The sequence below is a fragment of the Melanerpes formicivorus genome, unplaced genomic scaffold (genome assembly GCF_026170545.1).
Source record: "Melanerpes formicivorus ecotype bairdi unplaced genomic scaffold, bMelFor1.0.p_v2 SCAF_2, whole genome shotgun sequence".
NCBI lineage: Eukaryota > Metazoa > Chordata > Aves > Piciformes > Picidae > Melanerpes > Melanerpes formicivorus.
The window spans coordinates 17,825,198-17,845,299 of NW_027142354.1; the positions used below are offsets into that span (position 1 = coordinate 17,825,198).

The 20,102-nt window shown below is 41.6% G+C and overlaps 1 protein-coding gene across 1 annotated transcript in view; it reads right to left on the minus strand.

Moving 5' to 3' along the window:
• The window catches only part of TAB2 (TGF-beta activated kinase 1 (MAP3K7) binding protein 2), a 69,752-nt gene extending 50,762 nt beyond the window's left edge, over positions 1-18,990 (minus strand). Inside the window, exon 1 of the mRNA XM_068152234.1 lies at positions 18,589-18,990. The gene's annotated coding sequence lies outside the window, so the exon portion shown is untranslated. The remainder of the gene's footprint in view (positions 1-18,588) is intronic.
• Between the last annotated feature and the right edge of the window lie 1,112 nt (positions 18,991-20,102).

Here is a 20,102-nt window from a genome sequence, read left to right on the forward strand (position 1 = left end):
GAACAGCTAAAGCATTAGAAGCTAATTGTTGGAAAATTCTAAAGTGCATGGGAAGATACTAGGCTCCATGGAGTCTCTGCCTGAAAGCATGGAAGGCTAACGAGTAAAACAAGTCTAGAAGATTTGGACTCTGAGCCACAGGCTCTTTCACATTCAGCAGTAATGCTTTTCTAAACATTCTGACAATTTTACGACAGCATGACTTGGAAGTGAAGGAACTTACTATTGCAGCCTTGTGCTAATTTCTCTCCTGCTTCTTCCCCCCACCCCCTTTCTACATCATCCAGAGCTGATCCATTCAAATTATTACAAAATGAAAAAAATAGAAGCATTCATAATTAATCTAGAAAATCCTGAATTCTTGGGGGGGTTGGGTAGTTGGCGTTTTGTTTGTGGCGCTTTTGATGGTTTTTAAAAAGATTCTCCCTCAAAACGTTTAGACTTCTGTTTTCGTATGTGCAGGCTATGTTCCACAGCCTTGAAGGACAGAAGCTTGAGTTTTAAGAACATTCAAATTCTAGCTTCAGAAGCTGGAGTTCAAAGAACACTAAGTATCATGGAGCTCACTGAGGGAAAAATCAGAGTGAATACATATTCCCTCCTACAACCATTCAGAAAAATTAAGAACAGAAGAGAATGGACCTGAGAAATGACAACTAATGGGAAGAAAAACCCTCAGGTAACAGTCTAAACTATGGACATTTGGAGTGGGACAGGTGACTTAATAGCACCTACTAGAAACAGTCTTTGACTACCCTCTGCAGTATTCCTTTAGCTTACGTTACTGATACAAATCCTACCAAATACTGTTTGCAACTACCAGGTCCCCAATATAGAAGCCCATATGCCTACAACAACTTGCTAATCCAGTTCTTGGAAACTGCATCTGCTCTAGAAAGATAATTTTACTGGCTCCTCTGCTAAAACTCTTATCTACTTCAGAATTTAAGATATCAGCATGATTTTAAGACTCAAAGCTCAATCTCCTCCTCTAATTCCAGCAATCTTTGGCATTTTACATTTCATTCAGTTCAAGAAAGAGATGATGGAGTTGCAAAATTAAAATTGCCAGAGTAGCTACCAACACAAAGCTGGATGATTGATTTAACATGTAGGGACAATAACAAAGTCCATTTTTTTTGTCAAGAAAATAGAGTAAAAGCCTCAGAACAGATTATCAGAGATGATCTCTCCACACACGAAGTTGTATAGTCTGACATGCCTGACTTGCTATTTACTCAAATGATAATGAAAGCAAATGTCACAGAATATATCTGGTTGCCAGAGACCTCAAAGTTCACCCAGTCCAACCTTCAACCCGACACTGAAGGGTTGACACTAAACCATGGCCATGAGTGCCAAGCCCATGTGCCACTCAAACACCACCAGGGATGGTGACTCCATCACTGCCCTGGGCAGACAATTCCAACGTTTGATAACCCTTTCAGTGAATAAATATTTCCCAAAATCCAGCCTAAACCTCCCCTGGCACAGATTGTAACTATTTCTTTCAGTCTGCTCACTTGTCATCACGGAGAAGAAGCTGGCCCACTCCTCGCTCCAACCTCCCTTCAGGTTGTTGTAGAGAGCAACAAGGTCTCCCCTCAGTCTCCTCTTCGCTAGACTGAACAATCCCACCTCCCTCAGATGTTCCTTGTAGGTCATGTGCTCTTGGCCCTTCATGAGCCTTGTTGCCCTTCTCTGGACACACTGCAGCACCTCAATGTCCTTCCTATAGTGAGGGCCCAGAACTGAACACAATAGTCCAGGTGTGACCTCACCAGTGCTGAGTACAAGGGGGATGATCACTTCCCTGCTACTGCTGGCCACCATGTTTCTAATACAAGCCAGGATGCCACTGGCTTTCTTGAACACCTGGACACACTGCAGGCTCCTGTTCAATCAATTATCAACCAACACCCCAGGCCCCTCTCCAAGTTGCAGCATTCCAACCACACATCCCCAAGTCTGTAATTTACCACGGGGTGGTTGTGACCCAAGTGCAGGACCTGGCATTTGGCCTTCTTGAACTTTACACAATGAGCCTTGGCCCATCAGTCTAACCTCACTGTAAAGCTTTTTCTACCCTCTATCAGCTTGGTGTCACCTGTTGTTCACCTTAGTGAACTCAACCCCCCCATCCAGACCATTGATAATGAAAAGGACAGGCCTCCAGTACTGAAGCCTGCCACATGTAACTCCATTCACCACCTTATTCTGAAGAAGAATGTTGTGGGAGACATGTCTGTTCTGTGAAAAATAAATACCACACATGAAATAACCAAATTATTTTAAGTTACTAAGACTTTAAAGTAATTTTATTGCAACTACCTGAGAACTATTATCGTGATCCCTTAACACAACAAAGGTGCTTAGAACACCACTATACCTATCTACAGAAGAGGGATGAAATTAAAAAACCCTTCTCCCTTACAAAAATCTGTAATCACCAGCCTTTTTTCAAAAGAACCTACCAATTCCTTTCCCTGATCAAAAAAGTGAGTAACAAATCTTCAGTCTGAGACTGAATAAATAATTTAAGCCTAACCAAAACCCATTTGTTAAGTTCTCCAGCTTCTCAAAGCAAGCAGTCTGTCTTGCTCTATAGACCTTCCACATAGAGCAGGTTTCCTTCTGCTCAAGAGCTTCAAGTAAAATGTTTCACTGCAAACAGTATTTCAGAACCCTCACACTACGAGTCAGAAAATGATGTCAGCATATTAAAATGTTTCACACATCAATTAAACTATGCCATACAAAATTATTACACGTCACCCTGATTTCTTTATCAACATGAAAAGATACACAATAACCAAACATATGCTTAAAAGATACATCTAAAGATCTAATAGCAATCATTTTTGTTCATTGCTGTACTTCATTTTACCTACACTTTCCTGAGAAAACTACTACAATTATTAAACAAAAATGCTTAAACTTCCTTTTCAAGGCTTATAATACTTAATAATAAAAAAAAATCTCATTTTTTTCATTTTACCACACTGAAAAGCTTTTCCAGTTAATCTTGGAACTGGTATAGAAGGACAAATCTCAAGGCAGTATCAAAACCAATTCTCTCACTTCCCTCAAGTATGACTAAAATGCCTCATTCTGCAAGCTCAAAAATGGTGAAGACTCTTATGGTTAAGTCCCATTCCATAGCAACTTGATCAACTAAAAGGTGGGTAGGTGGAAGGAGGCTAATGAGCAAAGAAAAAAAATTAAATCTACCCACTCCTTGAAAAGTATGCTAACCCTTCTGAAAACACTTTCACTTTTTGCAATCAATATGACAGTATTACCTATCACTTCCAATTAGTGAAAAAGAGTAAAATGCATGACTGCTATGAGACACTTTGGTGTTGGTAAGAAAGTCCCATGTCCTACTTCCCACAGAAACAGAGTCAAGCAGAATGAAAGGCCTAAAGCAACAGAACAGCATGCGTGTAGTCAGACAACTAAGCAGCCATGTACCGTGAGCTCCAAATTCTCTCCTGATCTCTAATCATACCGAAGCCACTATACGGCAACTTCTCCCTTCTCATTTCACCCTGGGTGACTCACCTGGAGAACCCTTCCAGTTTATTTAATGAACTTTGAGATTCAATTTCCCAGCAACCCTCATGATACTCTCTCCTGGTCAAGAAGCACAAAGGATTGTGTCACGCACTTTTACTTCTGGGCTGGTTGAATAGTTTCTTTTCCATTTTTCCCCTCCTTACAAAACTCAAAATATTTCTTTAATTGATAGGAGAGGTGTCACTGGTAAATCCAGCATTTGAGTAAATGCCTACTAAATGTCAGATGGTTTAATAAATGTATCATTTGTTCATGTTTCAGTGACAGTAAGGCTGGGTATTTCAGAAACTACTTGAAGTGCAGTTCCTAAACAATTCAATACTGCCACTGTATTCCTCCTGCCCCCAAGCATGCATTCCCTCTGTCACTCCTGTGATTTGAGCAAAAGGGTGAGGAAGTAATGTTTAGCTGGTTAGCTTTCATCAAATGAATGTTGCCATGAGTACAGGAGAACGAACAGAGCCAGCTTACACAGATTTACAAATCACACCCTTAGTTTTTCCTGAGGGCAGACTTGGTGGGGGGGAGGTTGTACACAACACTAAAAGATCCTTCTCTGATTTTACATTACTTTAGCACTAGAATAAATATTTAGGAAGTTAAATATCTACTCCAACCACACATGGCTGTATCTGGCAGCTGTTATAAACAATCAACAACAAAGGTCGGTAGGGTAAGAGAAAGAGATACAGGTTGTACATAAGCAACACAAGAGGAGTTAAGAACAGGAAACCACTTCCTTGAGTTGTTAGCAGTTAATTAGAAACAACTGTTAAGAGATAGCACCTGAAGTGAGAGCAGGTGGAGAAATTTCCAAAAGATTGGTAGGACACCACCAAGAAGAATGGTACCACCAATAGATAGGGAAGACGAACTTTCAGCTATGAAGGGTATCAAGCAGGCCCATAAAGAGGCCTATAGCTGGACCGCCACAGTTTTAGGCTAACAGAGCTTGACTTTGTATCTAAGTGCATTGTCTTCACCTATGAAACTACACTGATTAAAGGTCCTAGGCTAATGGAGGACTTCACTAAATAGCTGCCAGAGAAAAGGGTGAAAGAAAGGGAGAGTTGTGGTCACAGAGACTAGATTTTTCATTCTTTCCTCTCTTACTTTCCAAACTAAGATATGTAAGGACAGAACCAAGACCACTGCTGCAACATTTGGGAGAAAGCCTCTAGTTTCCACTTACTTTCTACCAGCCTTATGGTAGTATGGAAAAATAAATAAATAACTTTATAAAATAAATAATCATCCATTTACCTGGAAAACAACTTGACACCAAGACTGTGACAGGCAAGAGTCATACAGAAATACTCATGGTGGTCCAAATACAACTTATTTTGCTGTTGCTTTTCTTCAAGGAGCATATTGTATACATAATAAGTGAAAAGTAACAGACAGATGTCTAAACAGCTGCTCCTCTAGCTCCCAAACCTTTTCCCCCATACTTTTCCTCTAGAATAAAATACAGCTTTCCTACCTAGGAACTCATCATACATAATTTTTAAATTCATTCTTTTCTGCCTACATTTCCCATCTCCCAGGAGAATGCTACTTTTCTCCACCCTTCTTTAAAGAAAAGAACTACCACCATCTACTACCACCACCCACTGTTTCTTTTAAACTCAATTCAGAGAGAGGACGACAACAACAGGGTAAGGGGAGAGGAAAGCTGTGAAGGGCTGAAATGCCTCCAGTATTCAAGGTTTCTCAATGCTTATTGTTTTCTGCTGTTATAACCTTTAAAACATGGCCACTAATCCTTTTACAAATTAACCTACCTTCTACCTTTTCTACCTAAACCAGTATCTCCTTACAAAGGTTCTGACACCACATAAAGACGAAGACAATGATATAGGCAAAACCAAAAAACTTAAATTAACCAGCTCTGACAAAGGCAGATGAGGAAAGTAAGAGGGAAATTGAGAAAGAATAGAAAAGATGCCTCATAGTGCAAGGCAAATAAAGAGCTTATACTTAGTAATGTCCTCCAGTTTCTGATGCCGCTTGGGAAGAGAGGCTTCCACAACAGCAGCAAGATTTACAAAAGACCAAATCCCACATTAAAATGGAATCCCACATTTAAAAAAAATAATCCATAACATTTGCAACTTGGGTTCTGTCTTATCCCTAATTCTAAGGCCCTTTCTTGCTTGGGTAGGGGGCAAAGTGCAGAAATACACCATTGTTTAAAATACTAGAAATCAAGATTATATTATGACCTAGCAGGAAAAGAAACCAAACAGAAGAGGGTTCTCTCTGCAACTGTCATATTTGTCTTATTAAAACTACAAAATCTAACAAACCTTTTAAATACAAGATCTGCCATTACTTTGTACATTTTAATACAAAAGTAAATGAAAGTTAATGTTCAACTAATTAATAAAATGCCAAATTCTATTATTAACTTGCCAATAATTTCAAAATGTTATTTCTCACTCCTTTCATTAAATACCTAATTTTACCACGCAGATTATGACCTTCCTCTGTATTTTCTGGATATTATATCACCTTATAGTCTTCAGGTAAGAAATTGGCTATATTTATCTTGCTCTTTAGAACTAAACATTGAAATGTACATACAAGTAATAAGAATCATTAAGACTTAGATATCGAGTATTTTCAGCATGCTAAAGAGAAAGCTGAGATTCTAGTTCTTAAAAACAAGTATTATACAACTCCATGGAGGAAGAGCAACTCTGCTAGTTTGGAGAGCTCTTCACAGCTTATACTACAACATTTCTTGCATTTGCAATGAAGATAAGAGGCCTGTTCATAGAATTAGACAGACTTTTGAAAGATAAGATGAACAATGTCATGAAGATAAAGTGGAAAAGATTCATAACTATTATACTTAGTTCCATATTTCAGAAGGATTGCATTTTTCACCCATTCAATTTTTTTAATGCTTGTCCAGCAAATATCTTAAGCTATGGGTTACAAAGCAGGCATAATTAAAAATATCTAGACTTCTATCATGAGCTGGCAAGAACAAAGGTATGAAAAACCCATGCATTTTTCCCCCCATAAATGAAAAGCAAAGTATTATTTCTTTGAATTATATATCATTTCCTTCTCACAATAGGTTCAGAAAGGATAATAAAGCAGTGGCAACAAATTCTTAAGTTCAGAAGGCAAACTAATCCACACTACTATAATTCTCCTAAATCAATTTAAAATCCTAGTCAACACATGTACATCAGAAAACAATGCCACCAGAGCCAGAGATGCTGTACTGCAACAGTAAAACATGAAATGATAAAGTGCTTTTGAAATCAGTGAATTTTGACAGTCTGAACTGTCACTGTAGACATTCTGCAACATTCATTGACAGGACAGCGTAATGTGATGACTTGCCCTTATCACACAACAGGCAGCAGCCTGAAGTCACACGGACAAAGCTGAAAGACTATTTTGCTCTAAGATTCCTAAAAACTTCAAAACAGAAAACAACTGTACTTTAACAGGATCTCATGCTAGAATAGCTCTGGATATTTTTCTAGCTAAAGTTTTGGTTTGGTTTTTTTTTTTTCAATATTAACTGTAGTTGAGCCAAGTGGCGAGTCTCAAGATGTCATTTGTATTGGCAAGAATTTCCTAACTCATTGGTGGGGAGTGGAAAAAAAACCCCACAAACATTCTGGAGAGTTGCAATGGCTTTACCACGAAGAAACACGGGCCACAGTTTGGCCTGTTCTTTTGGTCAGTTTCAACAGGAAGCCAGTCTGTAGTGCCATCAACTCTGCTAACATCATTATGTGGTACTTTGACTTTCAGATACTCTTTCACAGGGAATTTACTTGAAACTAAAATCCACAAGAAAAAAATTCAAACCCAATATAATAAACACAATCAAGAACCAAGAAAGAAGTAATGTCAAACTTCAGCACCTACGTAAGGCTTGAACACTTGCGGTTTGTACAGCATTTTGTACACAGATGGCCACTCACATTAAGCTTGAGCTTGAAAAAGTTGTTAGTGTCTACCAGACTAGAACGTGAACATGCAGGTCAGATTAGCAAATACTGTTATGTTCCTACACACTAATTTTAATTCACACATCTTTAAATGAAGCTTTATATGAATTAATATATCAGATTATAATTAAAGATTCACCAGTTTCGTAACAATTAAGTTACAAAAGGCTGGACCTCTAGGCCAGCTCAAACAGTACTCCTGAGTAGTACACAGGTGAAACCAAATTATCTTTATAAAACATCTCTTTTGCTATCCCATTTTAACCATTTTCCTCAAGTGTCAACAAGTGCTGCGTCTCCATTCTAAATGATTCTTCTCATCTTTCTCACTTTCCATAGTTTACATACCTCACTGCAGTTACACTTATCTATTAGACATGGTTTCACAAGTTCCAATGGGACCTGAATTTCCTAAAAAAAATGGACAATAACATTTAAAGACTAAGCACCATGTGGGCAAAGAGAAGGATGCTAGGATTTTTACAGGCACCATCATTTAAAGCTAATTAAAACTTGCCTGTTGAAAGCATTTAAGACTCCTTGATTATCTCCAGATGATAGGGTATCTTTCACCTAGGAGGGCCACTAATGAAGATTTCACATGATGGCAGAATCCCCATATGAGGGTTCTGCGGTGAAGACAGTTAAACTAGTTCCTGTCCTACTTTTTGAAGGGCTAGCTTTTAATTTGCATCATTTTGGCAATTCAGCTGGTGATCCTGTAAACAGCCGCAGCGTCACAGAGGGAAGAGACAAATTCTTCAACTGGTCCTGTTGCTCATCTATCATAGCACCACTCTTAGGTCTAATGTTTCATGACAGGCTTTCATCAGCTTAATAAACTGTCATCTCTCCTACTTCACCATACTTCAGATTTGCAGAAAAAAATATTTCTGGAATCATACCCTAAACCACACCAGTGAACTAAGGAGAAAGGATGGCAAATCCATGCACTGTCACTACTGCAGTGCAAATGATTCCCCTCAGTTAGATAATTGAACCATTGACCTAACAGCTCCTCAGCATCAAAAGGTTGTGTTTTGTTTGTTGTTTTTTCCCCCCTCCCACTCTGAGTTCACTTAAGACAGTTAAACAAGAGTCAACTTCTGGTTAGTTCTCTAACCCCCAGTACAACGTTATCTGGCTCACATAGAGATGAGTAGTACCCGGAACCAGCTGCTTGTGTCAGTGAAATCTTCCCTGTCCAGCCACAGCAAACCATCAGTGGCCCCTATTGCTCACAAATTCTTACATTTTGTGCTTTAAACCTTATGTCTCAAAGCCATTTTGTGGTATTACTCCAAAAGTATCTAATTTACATAGAAATACTGTCACAGGTGTTACTCCTTTCATGACAGCAAAAGTATATTTTGTATCAATAAACCAAAACTGTTCAGCCAAGTCAAAGCTGAAACTCTTCCAGAAAGATACCACCAATTTGCAACTGTATCAGCAATCCTTGCATGTATACAGCTACACTAAAAAGGGATGACTCTATTCACAGCTTTGACAAGACCTACATCATCAGAAGAGTGAAGATTATCTCATTGATTTCTTCCCCCCCCCACTCTGCAATACATACATGAAGGCGTTACTAGGGGAGCTGATATTTCCCTTTCAGTCTAGAAACCACAGGGGATTTCAGCCCCACTGGGGGGGGTGGGGGTGTGGGGTGTGGAGCAGGGGGAAGAAAATTAATCAGTATTTTCTCTGAACCTTACTGCTTAACACATCATATTCTAGAAACAAGATGCTGGCAAGGAGAAAAATTTCCACAACTCAAGCAACAGTTCTCTTCTGATGCCTTCAATGTATTTTATTACTCTTTGCCAGATACTGTGAAAGGGGAATCCAACAAGTATTGCAATTTAGGTCTGGAAAAGGAAAATCAATATGTGATTCTTGTAGAGGAACAGGAAGTAATTCTTGAGCAACCCATTTAACACACATTCATACTAAATCCTAATCCAGATACACAACAAAGTAAGTTGCATTGCTTAAAAATTTACTATGGTCAAATTTCTCCTTGTATTCAACTCACTGAAAAAAAAAAAAATCCCATTCTGACTGAAGCCCTGGGTGCAAGCACCATAGATATGATCCACTATCAGAATCTTCAAAAGAACACCCAGCTTTGATAGACCTACCTCTATCTTAAGCAGCTACCTATGACTACAAGCTAGGGAGGGTCTAACTCATGCAATCTCATGATTCTTGTATGAATCGTTCAAGCAAATCTTGAAAGTCACCAGACTGAATCACAACTATCAAAGACAGTTTTAATCAATTAATTTCTCAGGATGGTCAGAGCTCAAAATGACTGAAAAACTAACAGGCATAACAGATGAAAGATAATGCAAATACTTTGCTAAAGGTCTTTGTGTGATCCAATATATGCATCTTTGTAAACAATCTTTATTATTCATGGGACTGCAAACTCTTCTGGTTAATGACTTATTTAATAAATATTTACACAGTGCCTTGTAGAAAAGGGCCTAATCCAAGTCAGGCGCTCTGGCTAATACCAAAACACAAATAAAATATAATAATCTGGCACTGGCAATTATTCCAGCAAGATAGTTTAAAATACACAGTTTGAGGCGTATACACAAAACACAAACAAACAAGTCACCATCTTACCCCATTTACCAAAGGCAGGATAAATATTTTTAAAAGCAGGAAGACAACATCAAAATTTTTAGTGAAGCAGCTTCATAAGCCAACACAAAATGCAATGCTTTGTACTTTCTAGGCATATGTTTGCTGGGCTGCTGAAGATTCTCTGTTCCTAGTCTTAAACCAGTTAAAGATGGCTCTCTAAGAAAAATAAGCTACCATTCTCTTTCAAAAAGCAAATGTTTGTCCAACAAACAGAAAGCAGCAGTTTGAATGAGTTAAACAAATTGAAATAAAGTCAAAGTACGGAGCTCATGACTTCTTTCATTCTCTAAGGAAAGTTTAAATGGAGCAGCGTCAAACTTCACAACTGATACTCTGAAGAGAAAACAGAATGGGAAAGAAATTACAAGTGCTGAACTGGTTTCTTAAGAAGGAAGAAAAGTTTCCAAGAAGAAAGACTAGAACAAAAAAGAATGCCAAAGAGAAGCATAAACAAGAGGGCACTACTAATGCTTCAGCTGTAAAGATCATAGTCTAGGCAAGGAAAAGGGAGAGTGAAGAATGGATACGAATGACCTCCCCTTTTCTAGCTCGCCTACAAATATGATAGGATGTCAATCAAAAGGTGGCTGGAGGAGATCAATTCCACACGGAACATTTTTAAAGAATCAAGAAAAATACAGAAAAAAAAAATCATTACAGCTGTAAAAGGACAGAAGACAACTATAAAAAGATGTAGCCCAGCATGGACACAGGAGGTGGAGCCTTTGCTTAATGGTTTAAACATAGTATGAATTGACAAAAGATACAACTCCGTGTCACTTTTTTGAAGTGTCCCATCCCCACCCCACCAGTTAATTTTTAATACCTGGGGAAATCAGCCTTAGAACTTACATGGAAAACTATTTTTCTGCATTTCTAATCTTCATATAAATTAGAAATCACATAACTGATTTCCCCCCAATTCACAAGCAGCTTCAGGAAGAGACAATTTATCTGGATGTATTATGAGTCATAGCTTATAGGGTATCAGATCAGGTATTAATGTCTTGTGGAGTGGTTTGATTCTGAAACTTACTGTATTTTTTTCTCCAGTTAGATCACTCTGCTGAAAAAGACATTCTGAGAAAATATTGATAAACAGATGCACCAATAAATTACTTTTTTTTTGGATACACACAATGCAATTTCCTTTGAAAAACTCAGAAGTCCTAACAGACAGCCTCTAAGATTTTTCCTAGGAATTACTCTCTAAACATATTTATGCTTGATCTTTCTATGAGTAACCTACAAAAATACCCAATAACAGCAAAACATCTGAACAAAACCAGAAAGAAGCTGCAAACAAAATTTAAGTTTGTCCTTAGGAGTATTTCTCCTATCTGATTAGCTTTTTATTCATTTTGACCAGCATTATCTACAAAATACAGGTATACCAGATAAATGATTATTTCAAAATTCAACAAACTCCATAAAATCTTCAGCCTGTAATAAAAACCCAAATAATTTCAGGTTTATTAAAGCAATTTGATACTACCATGGCTCATCTTCACCAATAAATCAATTAAACCTGGGAGTATATTAAATATACCATTGCATGCATAACAATAAAGCTTTTGTTAATGTATTTTGAGAATAACCTGTATTTCTTATGCAGCTTCAGTAACTACTCCTTATGCACATTCTTGCCCCATGCTGCTACATATGCTGTCATTTAGGTGTGAGGGCAACCATGTCAAATCAGGCTCCCTATATGCAGGCACAGCAGAAGAGGCTCTGCATGCAGAAAGCAACAGATCACCAAACATCTAAATCACCTCACTTTAGGAGTTTCTGTCACCGTGGACAAAAGCATGCCACTCTTACAATCTTCAGAGCCCTGCAGTCTTCTCAGCTACCTTACATATCTCATACTTTTCAGTCATCTTGTTAACCTATTGTAACTAGATTTTTTTTTTTAGTAAACTGTAACTGGCAGCTGTTGCTAACCTTCCCCTTGAAGGCAGTCCCATGAATAGCAGAACTAACAAAGCCCTGTTTCCCATACATTTGCATTCTGTCTCAGCCATGCCCTCCACACTCCAAGCAGTTACATTCCACCTGTATCCCAGATGCCTATTATCTTACCCCTTTCTTCCAAGCACTAGCCACTAAGCTCCCATGTTCTCTAACTACTGCCTAGAGAAGGCACTTCACATTTAGTTCCTAGTCCACTAAGAATTCTTTGCCAGGCTAAATACAGGTAGCTTCTAAATTCAAGGAAAACTTTACCCTAAAGAGACGCACTCTCTTCCTTGATAAGCCCAACAATTCTATCCAAGCTTGTGAAGTGTCATTAAAAAGGTAAACTCTTTGAGAGTGGCTAATTTCTTTGCTGAAATTAGCTAATGAGCTCAAAACTTACTGAGATACAGGATTAAAGAAAATAAGTGATCAAGATTTAGGCCTTTAGAAAGGTGAATTAAAGATGGAGTTTTACATATTTGCAGTGTATAAACAACAGCAATTCTATTTCTTTAAAAAACACACACGGAAAACAGGTTCATCTCAACACTCTGGGACATGGTTTAAAAGCCATTGTTGTCTTAGGTTGACAGTTGAACTCAACCTTAGAGGTCTTTTTCAAATGAAACAGAATCTATCTTATCCACGTGAGAACAGTCAACTGAACTGCCAATATGCAAAAATTTCTTTTCTTAATCAACTAAGGTTTAAGAAACCACATTTAGACGTTGTATTTGTCTTTTTAATGTTTTCATGGTCTGGCCATTTTCAAGCACATGGTAAAGCATAAGAGTCTGAATGATAGAAAAAGGCTTCTTTTTTTGTGAATTTTGTGAAACCTAGTTGCTTTTAAGAAAAAATAGACTCTAATTTATGTCTTCAATGAGGAAAAGCAGGTGGAATTCTGTTTTCTCCACCATCAGCCCCAGCAGACCAACCAGACAACATCAACATAGCACCAGGTTTGATTAATTTTGAAAGAAGCTTTAGATACTTAGTATTTGAGGGTTTGACTTAAGAAAATCAACTAGTGAGCATATAGTAGCTTGGTCCTGTGGTAAATTCTAGCAAGCCTAACAGTATCATAACTAGTAAGTGCAGCTTTGGTTGTTTGTATTTTTATTATTATTAAAACCCAAGAAAAAACAAACAAAACCCCCAAAGCCAAACAAAAACCCCCAAAACAAAGCCAACAAACCAACACCACATGTGCAACCTATAGAAAAGGCTGGGTTTTCCTACTACCATGTGTTCCTAAGTTAATGCTTTTCTAAAGGCAGTACAAGTGTTACACCAATTTTGAAACACTGATTTTAATAATGGAAAGATTAAATTCTCCACAGAATTATCGAGGCTGGAATAGACCTCTGAGATCATCAAGTCCAGCCTATGACCTAACACCACCACATCAACTAGACCATGTCACAAAGTGCCACATCCAATCTTTCCTTGAACACCTCCAGGGATGGCAACTCCACTACCTCTCTGGGCAGCCCATTCCAGTGTCTAATTACCCCTTCTGTGAGGAAATGCATCCTAACATCCACCTAAACTGCCCCAACACAGCTTCAGGCCACGCCCTCTCATCTTGTCACAAGGTGCCTGGGAGAAGCTGTAGAGTGATATGGTCTCTCCTGAGTCTCCTCTTCTCCAGGCTAAGCAACCCCAGCTCCCTCACCCTCCCCTCATAAGACTTTCCCTCCTATCCCTTCATGAGTCTCGTCGCTCTCCTCTGGACCCGCTTCAGTGACTCAGTATCTTTTTTAAAGTGAAGGACCCAGAACTGTACACAGTACTTGAGGTGAGGCCTCACCAGTGCTGAGTACAGGGGCAGAATTACATCCCTAGTCCTGCTAGCCACACTATTTCTGATACAAGCCAAGATGTGGCTTGGCCTTCCGTGCCACCTGGGCATACTGCTGGCTCCTGTTCAGCCAGCTGCCAACCAGCACTCCCAGTCCCTCTCTGCCTGGCCACTCTCCAGCCACTCATCCCCCAATCTGTAGTGCTGCATGGAGTTATTGTGGCTGACGCGTAGGACCCTTGCAGTCAGCCTTGTACAATCTCATGCTGTTGACTTCAGCCCATTGACCCAGCCTGTCCAGGTCTCCCTGAAGTGTCTTTCTACCTTCCAGCAGATTGGCATTCCCCCCCAACTGGGTCTCATCCATGAATTTACTAATGGTAGACTCAATCCCTCATCCAAGTCATCAATAAAGCTGCTGAATAGAACTGAGCCCAGTACTGATCTCTGAGGGACACCACTGGTTACCGGACACCAACTGGATGCAGCACCATTCACAACCACTCTCTGTGCCCAGACATCCAGCCAGTTTTTAACCCAGTGAAAGGTGCACCCATCCAAGCCATGGGCAGCCAGCTCTTCCAGAAGGATGCTGTGGGAGACTGTGTCAAAGGCTTTGCTGAAGTCTAGGTAGACCACATCCACAGCCCTCCCCTCATCTACCAGGTGGGTCACCCAGTCATAGAATGGCATCAGACTGGTTAGGCAGGACCTTCCTTTCCTAAACCCATGTTGGCTGGGCCTGATCCCCTGGCTGTCTTGTACATGGTGTTTGATGGCACTCAGGATGAGCTGCTCCATAACCTTGCCAGGCACTGAGGTCAGGCTGATAGGCCTATAGTTCTCTGGATCCTCCTTTCAGCCCTTCTTATAGATGGGTGTCACACTGGCCAGCATCCAGTCATCTGGGACCTCCCCAGCTACCCAGGACCAGTAATAAATGAAGAGTGGTTTAGCCAGTTCTTGTGCCAGCTCCTTAAGCACCCTAGGATGAATCCTGTCCAGATCCATTGACTTGTTAGGATCTATGCAGGATCCAGGATCTGAAACCAGGATCTGAAAGAGTTTTAAACCACACATTATTAAAGACAGTGAAATCTGATCTGTGCTCAGAATAGGAAAGATGTGTAAGTTTTTCACAGCATTTTGAAAAGGATATACTGCACATATTACACAAAAGAATCTCTTTTTTTCAATAAAATTGTGGACAGATACTAACTAAAGTTTATTTAGCACATTACTTTATGCTTAACTTCTTGCCACAAAAAAATTAAAAAAGGAAATTAATGTAACAGAGACTAAAAATCTTAAATATTTAAGTGTACCTTAACTGCACCTATGGCAACAAGAATGTCCTAACTGATGCCATTCATTCAACAACAGACATGTCCTAAAAGTATCGAGATATATATAAACAACACATATATTTCAACTTTTCAACTTCAATTATGTCAAGCTATTCCACTTGGTCTCACTGGAACCCCGTTACTACCAATTAAAGAATACCAAAATCCAAAGTCAGCGTAACACAAAGATAGAAAGAACTCAGTAAACATCTGTATACTGTTTGGAATACTTGCTTGCATGAAAGTTGAGTTTGTAGATCAGTTCAATTAAAGTTCCTAATTTTACTATAATTATGATAAAGGTCCATTAAAACATTTGTCAGGGAAAGCACTAATATTAACCCAGTGATTTGTGGCAAGCATTCTCAAAACAGGGAAAAACTGAAACAACTATTATACTAAACCTCTCTCTACAAGTTTTTAAAAAAATATTATCCAACTGTGAATCTGACAGCTTTCTCACTCTCACAGTTGCATTTAAGTATGTAGAATCCAATCCAGACCAGTTTGTTAAGCAGGGTTCAAGATGTTTTAGAACATCCACCAGCATTTCTCATATTTGAAAAAGAAAGCATATACTTTTCCAGTTGAGATAACTCACTATGCAATTAAAGAGGGAAAAAACCCAGCTTGAATCACTGTATACATTAGTGGAGAAAAAAGTTAACTTTCACATCAATCAATTGAATATTTGAGTTTTGAGTATAGCTTTTAAAAAAAAATCCATTTCTGAATCACTGAAATTTTTGTTTTATTTCCTGTGAAAGCACCACCAGCAACATAGTTCAGAATTCTGCCTGCAGCAGCTCAGAAAAGATCATCCTGATCCCTCAGTCCTAAATTTACAGTCATTTCATAAACCTGAGGTCACATCTGACCAATTTATTTCTTCCAGTGTTTCCAACCATGGAGATAATGAGGAGGCAGTACTTGCAACAAGATGAAGAACAGTCTAGTTCTGTGTTTCAAAGTATACTCCCAGAAAAAAAAATAGTGCGCCAAAAGCTCTTCAAGAGCTCCAGAAAAAAAAATAATTATGAGAATAATCTCCTTAACAAATTGGGTTTAATTCTCAAGTTTGAAAAACATACCAGTTATCTATAAAGCCAGAGACTATTACAAGAGAACACAGTACCTTAGCCTTCAAAGCAATGCCATGTCATTCTGTCACTGCTGGGAAAGCTTCTACCAAGACATTATCGTAGAAAGAATACCCTTTTTCAAGAACTCTATTTTCATACCCACAAATTTAAAGGGAGAAGGACCATTTGCTTTCTCTTTATGATGAAAATGGTATGCGTATCACGGAGTCTTTGAACGCTATTGTAAGAAAGGGGAGCATAGCACAGGAACAAGATGACACTGCCCCCACATATAATTATAGGGAAGATGCTTTATCAAACATCTCTCAGAAACAAAGCTGAGATGATCCAAACTGAATATCTCTTTCCACAGCCTTCCTCTCTTCTTCCCCTTTGCAGGCTCTCCTTTAAAGCAACATGAGAAAACTCACATAGATCATCTCAGCTTTTAAAAGAAATCAAGAGTCAGCTCAATGTGTGTTTTGCTGAAGTGCAAGCCAAGCTACTACTTACAGATGAGCACTCACAGGTATAAAGATAACAGCCATAAATGACTAAAGCTTTCATTTAAATCAAAAGGTAGAACTTACTCAAGATGATGACATGCATCTCCTAATCTGTCAGTGGAACTTCCCTCTTGCCAAAAGCAGGTTGATCAAAATTTGGAGTTCTGACCAAAACCAATTACAGTAGTACAGATAAAGAATAAAACTGAAATATATGAAACAAAAGTCTGGTTATCCAGTTAGAGATTATTCCTGGTTTCAGCAAATCACAGCAAATCATTCATACACTGCTACTGCTATAGTCACAATCCTTCCTTACTGTAGTGCATGTGCAGTACCACTTTGGTGGCTAAAGTTACCATACTAAACAATTTCAACAGTCTACAACAGACTCTGTATTTAACATAAGTCTTTCAAACATCTATACAACTCAAGACTATGGAAGCACTATTTTCAGCAACACCCTTTCCAGCATTCTACAGCTGAACTTCAGAAGCAGCTTAATTCAGTCTATATCAAAAGTCCACGATACACCGACTACAAAACCATACTTGAAACCCACTTCTTGCTAAGAAATATTATTTCAGAACTTTTAAAATTGTGTTCTTATTATCATTAATAGAAACACCTATAGGTTTTAGGCACAAACCAGGGTCTGCTGAGCTCCCAGGTGAAATACAAAAACCACAAGGTCCCTGCCCTGAAGGCCTTGCTACATCTAACAGGACTGAGCATTCAGACTTTTCATATGAGCCTTTCAATGAATGAGACAAAGTACTACGCACCTCTGCATAGCGTTCTCGGATCTCTCAAAGGGACAAACAGAGAAAGGGAATAAAAAAAGAAACTGTATGCATCTCTTCCCTTCAAAATCTCTCTTATCAGAACCATTTCAAGAATTTCTACTCAACAATTAAACCGACTTGAATAATGGAAACTAACGTCCTAAATATACTATATATGGAATCGAGCCCAGCCAGCCCCCACAAAAACACCAGGCATCAAAAAGATCGCACCTCTGACACTATGTTACTCATCCTCAAATGGCGGAGTCTCGCTCAGCGAACTCACACCTGTCACCTGCTAGGCGCCAGGCCAGACCAGTCCCCCTCCTCTCCCTCCCTCCCTCCCTCCCCCAGCCAGGCGAGCCCGCTGGCAGGCTGCTTCCGCTCCTCCTGGGCCGCTGCAGCCCCCCGTCGCGGGGCAGGCCGGGGCCGGGGCCACCGCCACGCACACCGTCCCGCGCCCTTGCCGGATCCCTCCCCACACGGAGGAAGTTCTAGCGACTCACGAAGGAAATAAGTTTCCATCTCTCGCTGGACGCCCCGCTGCGCGGCGGTTTCCCGTCCCTACCATACCCACCCCGCTGGGGAGGCGGACTCCCCTCCGCCCCACCACACCGGGATGAGCGAGGTGCCGGGGGCTGCTCCCTCCCCTCGCACAGGCCTCCCCTTCTCTCGTCCTGGCAGAACTCGGGCGTAAGGAGAGAGGCTTCGGGAGAGCCTCGGGGCCCCTGCGCCTCTCAGGCCCCCTGCCCCCCTCAGGCCTTCGGGCCGGGCCAGCCCTCCGCGCCTCTCCCTGTAGCCATCCCAGGGATGTGACCAGCCTTGCCAGGAAACCAGACCAGGGAGCTGCCACCAGGCCCGCCTCGGCGGGGGTCAGCCTTACCCTGCTGCTCTTGCTGCTGCTTCTTCTGCTTCTGCTTCTTCTTCTCCTTCTCCTCCTCCTCCTCCGCCTCCCCCAGCACGGCAGCAGCCGCCGCCGCCACTACCGCCTCCACCAGCGCCGCCGCCGCCTCCGCCCGGCAGGGGGGACCCCGCCGACCCGACCCGCTCTGCAGCCTGCCGCCGCCGCCGTTCCGCTCCGGGGTGGGGGGAGGAGGAGGAAGGGAAAGGGGAGTCCGTGCTGCCGCCGCGGGCTGGAAAAGCGGGGAAGCCGGGAGTGGGTGGGTGGGTGGCTGGCTGCCTGCGGCGCCGCTCCCGTCCTCAGCTGGAACCGCTCCGGCTGCGCGTCGCTCCCGGCTCCCCCCCCCCCTCCCCCCTCTCGCTGCGCTCCAAATCAAAATAGTGTCACAATATGGCGGCGACGACGGCCCAGCATCGCGAGACCTGACCCCAAGTGCTAACGGGATGCGGAGCGCGCCAATGGGCTCCGGGGAGGGGGAGGTGCTGTGGGGTCGATACTGCCACCGCCCACGGGGAGGGGCGTAGGGGGGGTGGGGCTGCGCCGCGCGCAGTGGGAGCGGAGCGGGTGTACCGCTTCCCCGATAGGTCCGCCCGCGCTGTGCTCCGGCTGCCCAATCCTACTGCTTGCCCAATGCGCGTGGCGCGGGTAGGGTAACGGCCGGTGGCTGGGCGACGCTGGACTCCTGACTCCCCTTCGCGGTCCCAGTGCTGCTGCCCTGGACGCCGCGGTGTGTGCACGTTTGCGTCCCGCCACGAGCCCTCCAGCCCTTTCTCTTCAGTTACCCCTGCTTGCCCCACCGGCAGCCGTTCCGCTTCCCGTCTGGCTGTGACCACCGTTCTGCCGGGCCCGCCGCCAGGGAAGGGAGGCGGCGGCGGCAGCGGGTGGGTAGATGGGCTGCCTGCCTGGGAAACGAAGCAGCGTTTGAAAGGGCTGACGAAGGATGGGGAGCCACCACAGAGGGTAGCATCTGCAAGGGGAAAAGGAAAGGAGGGAAAGGCACAATTTGTTAAAAAGAGTTGTTCTGAGCGAGAATTGCCATATGCTTTCTGTCAGAAATACTGGTACTCTTTCTGATTTTTTTTTCCACACTTCATGCAGATCATACATGATTTCCCTCATACCTCTTGGGTGTAACAGCCTCATTCTCTTCCCAAAATGACAACAGGTGGGCAGTGGCCTGTATGCTGGCTGGTGAAGCCCCCTTCCCTGCTCAGCTCAGCAGTCACCAACACGTGCAGAAGGGATCCCTCACCCAGTCAGGCTGATAAGCCAACAAGGTTGTGATCCTTTGGGGGGGAGCCTTGCCAGCCTCTGGGCCAGGAGACTGCATGGGTCCTGATTTGAAAATAGAGATCAAATTCCTCCTATGAGAGAAAAACGGGCATCCTCGATTTTGTTGGGATGTTTAAATAGGTCTTTGTATTTCCATAATGCTTGGAGTTTTGTCTTAAATGAAAAGACAACATCTAGATGAGTGTGTAAAATTACCCAGCAAA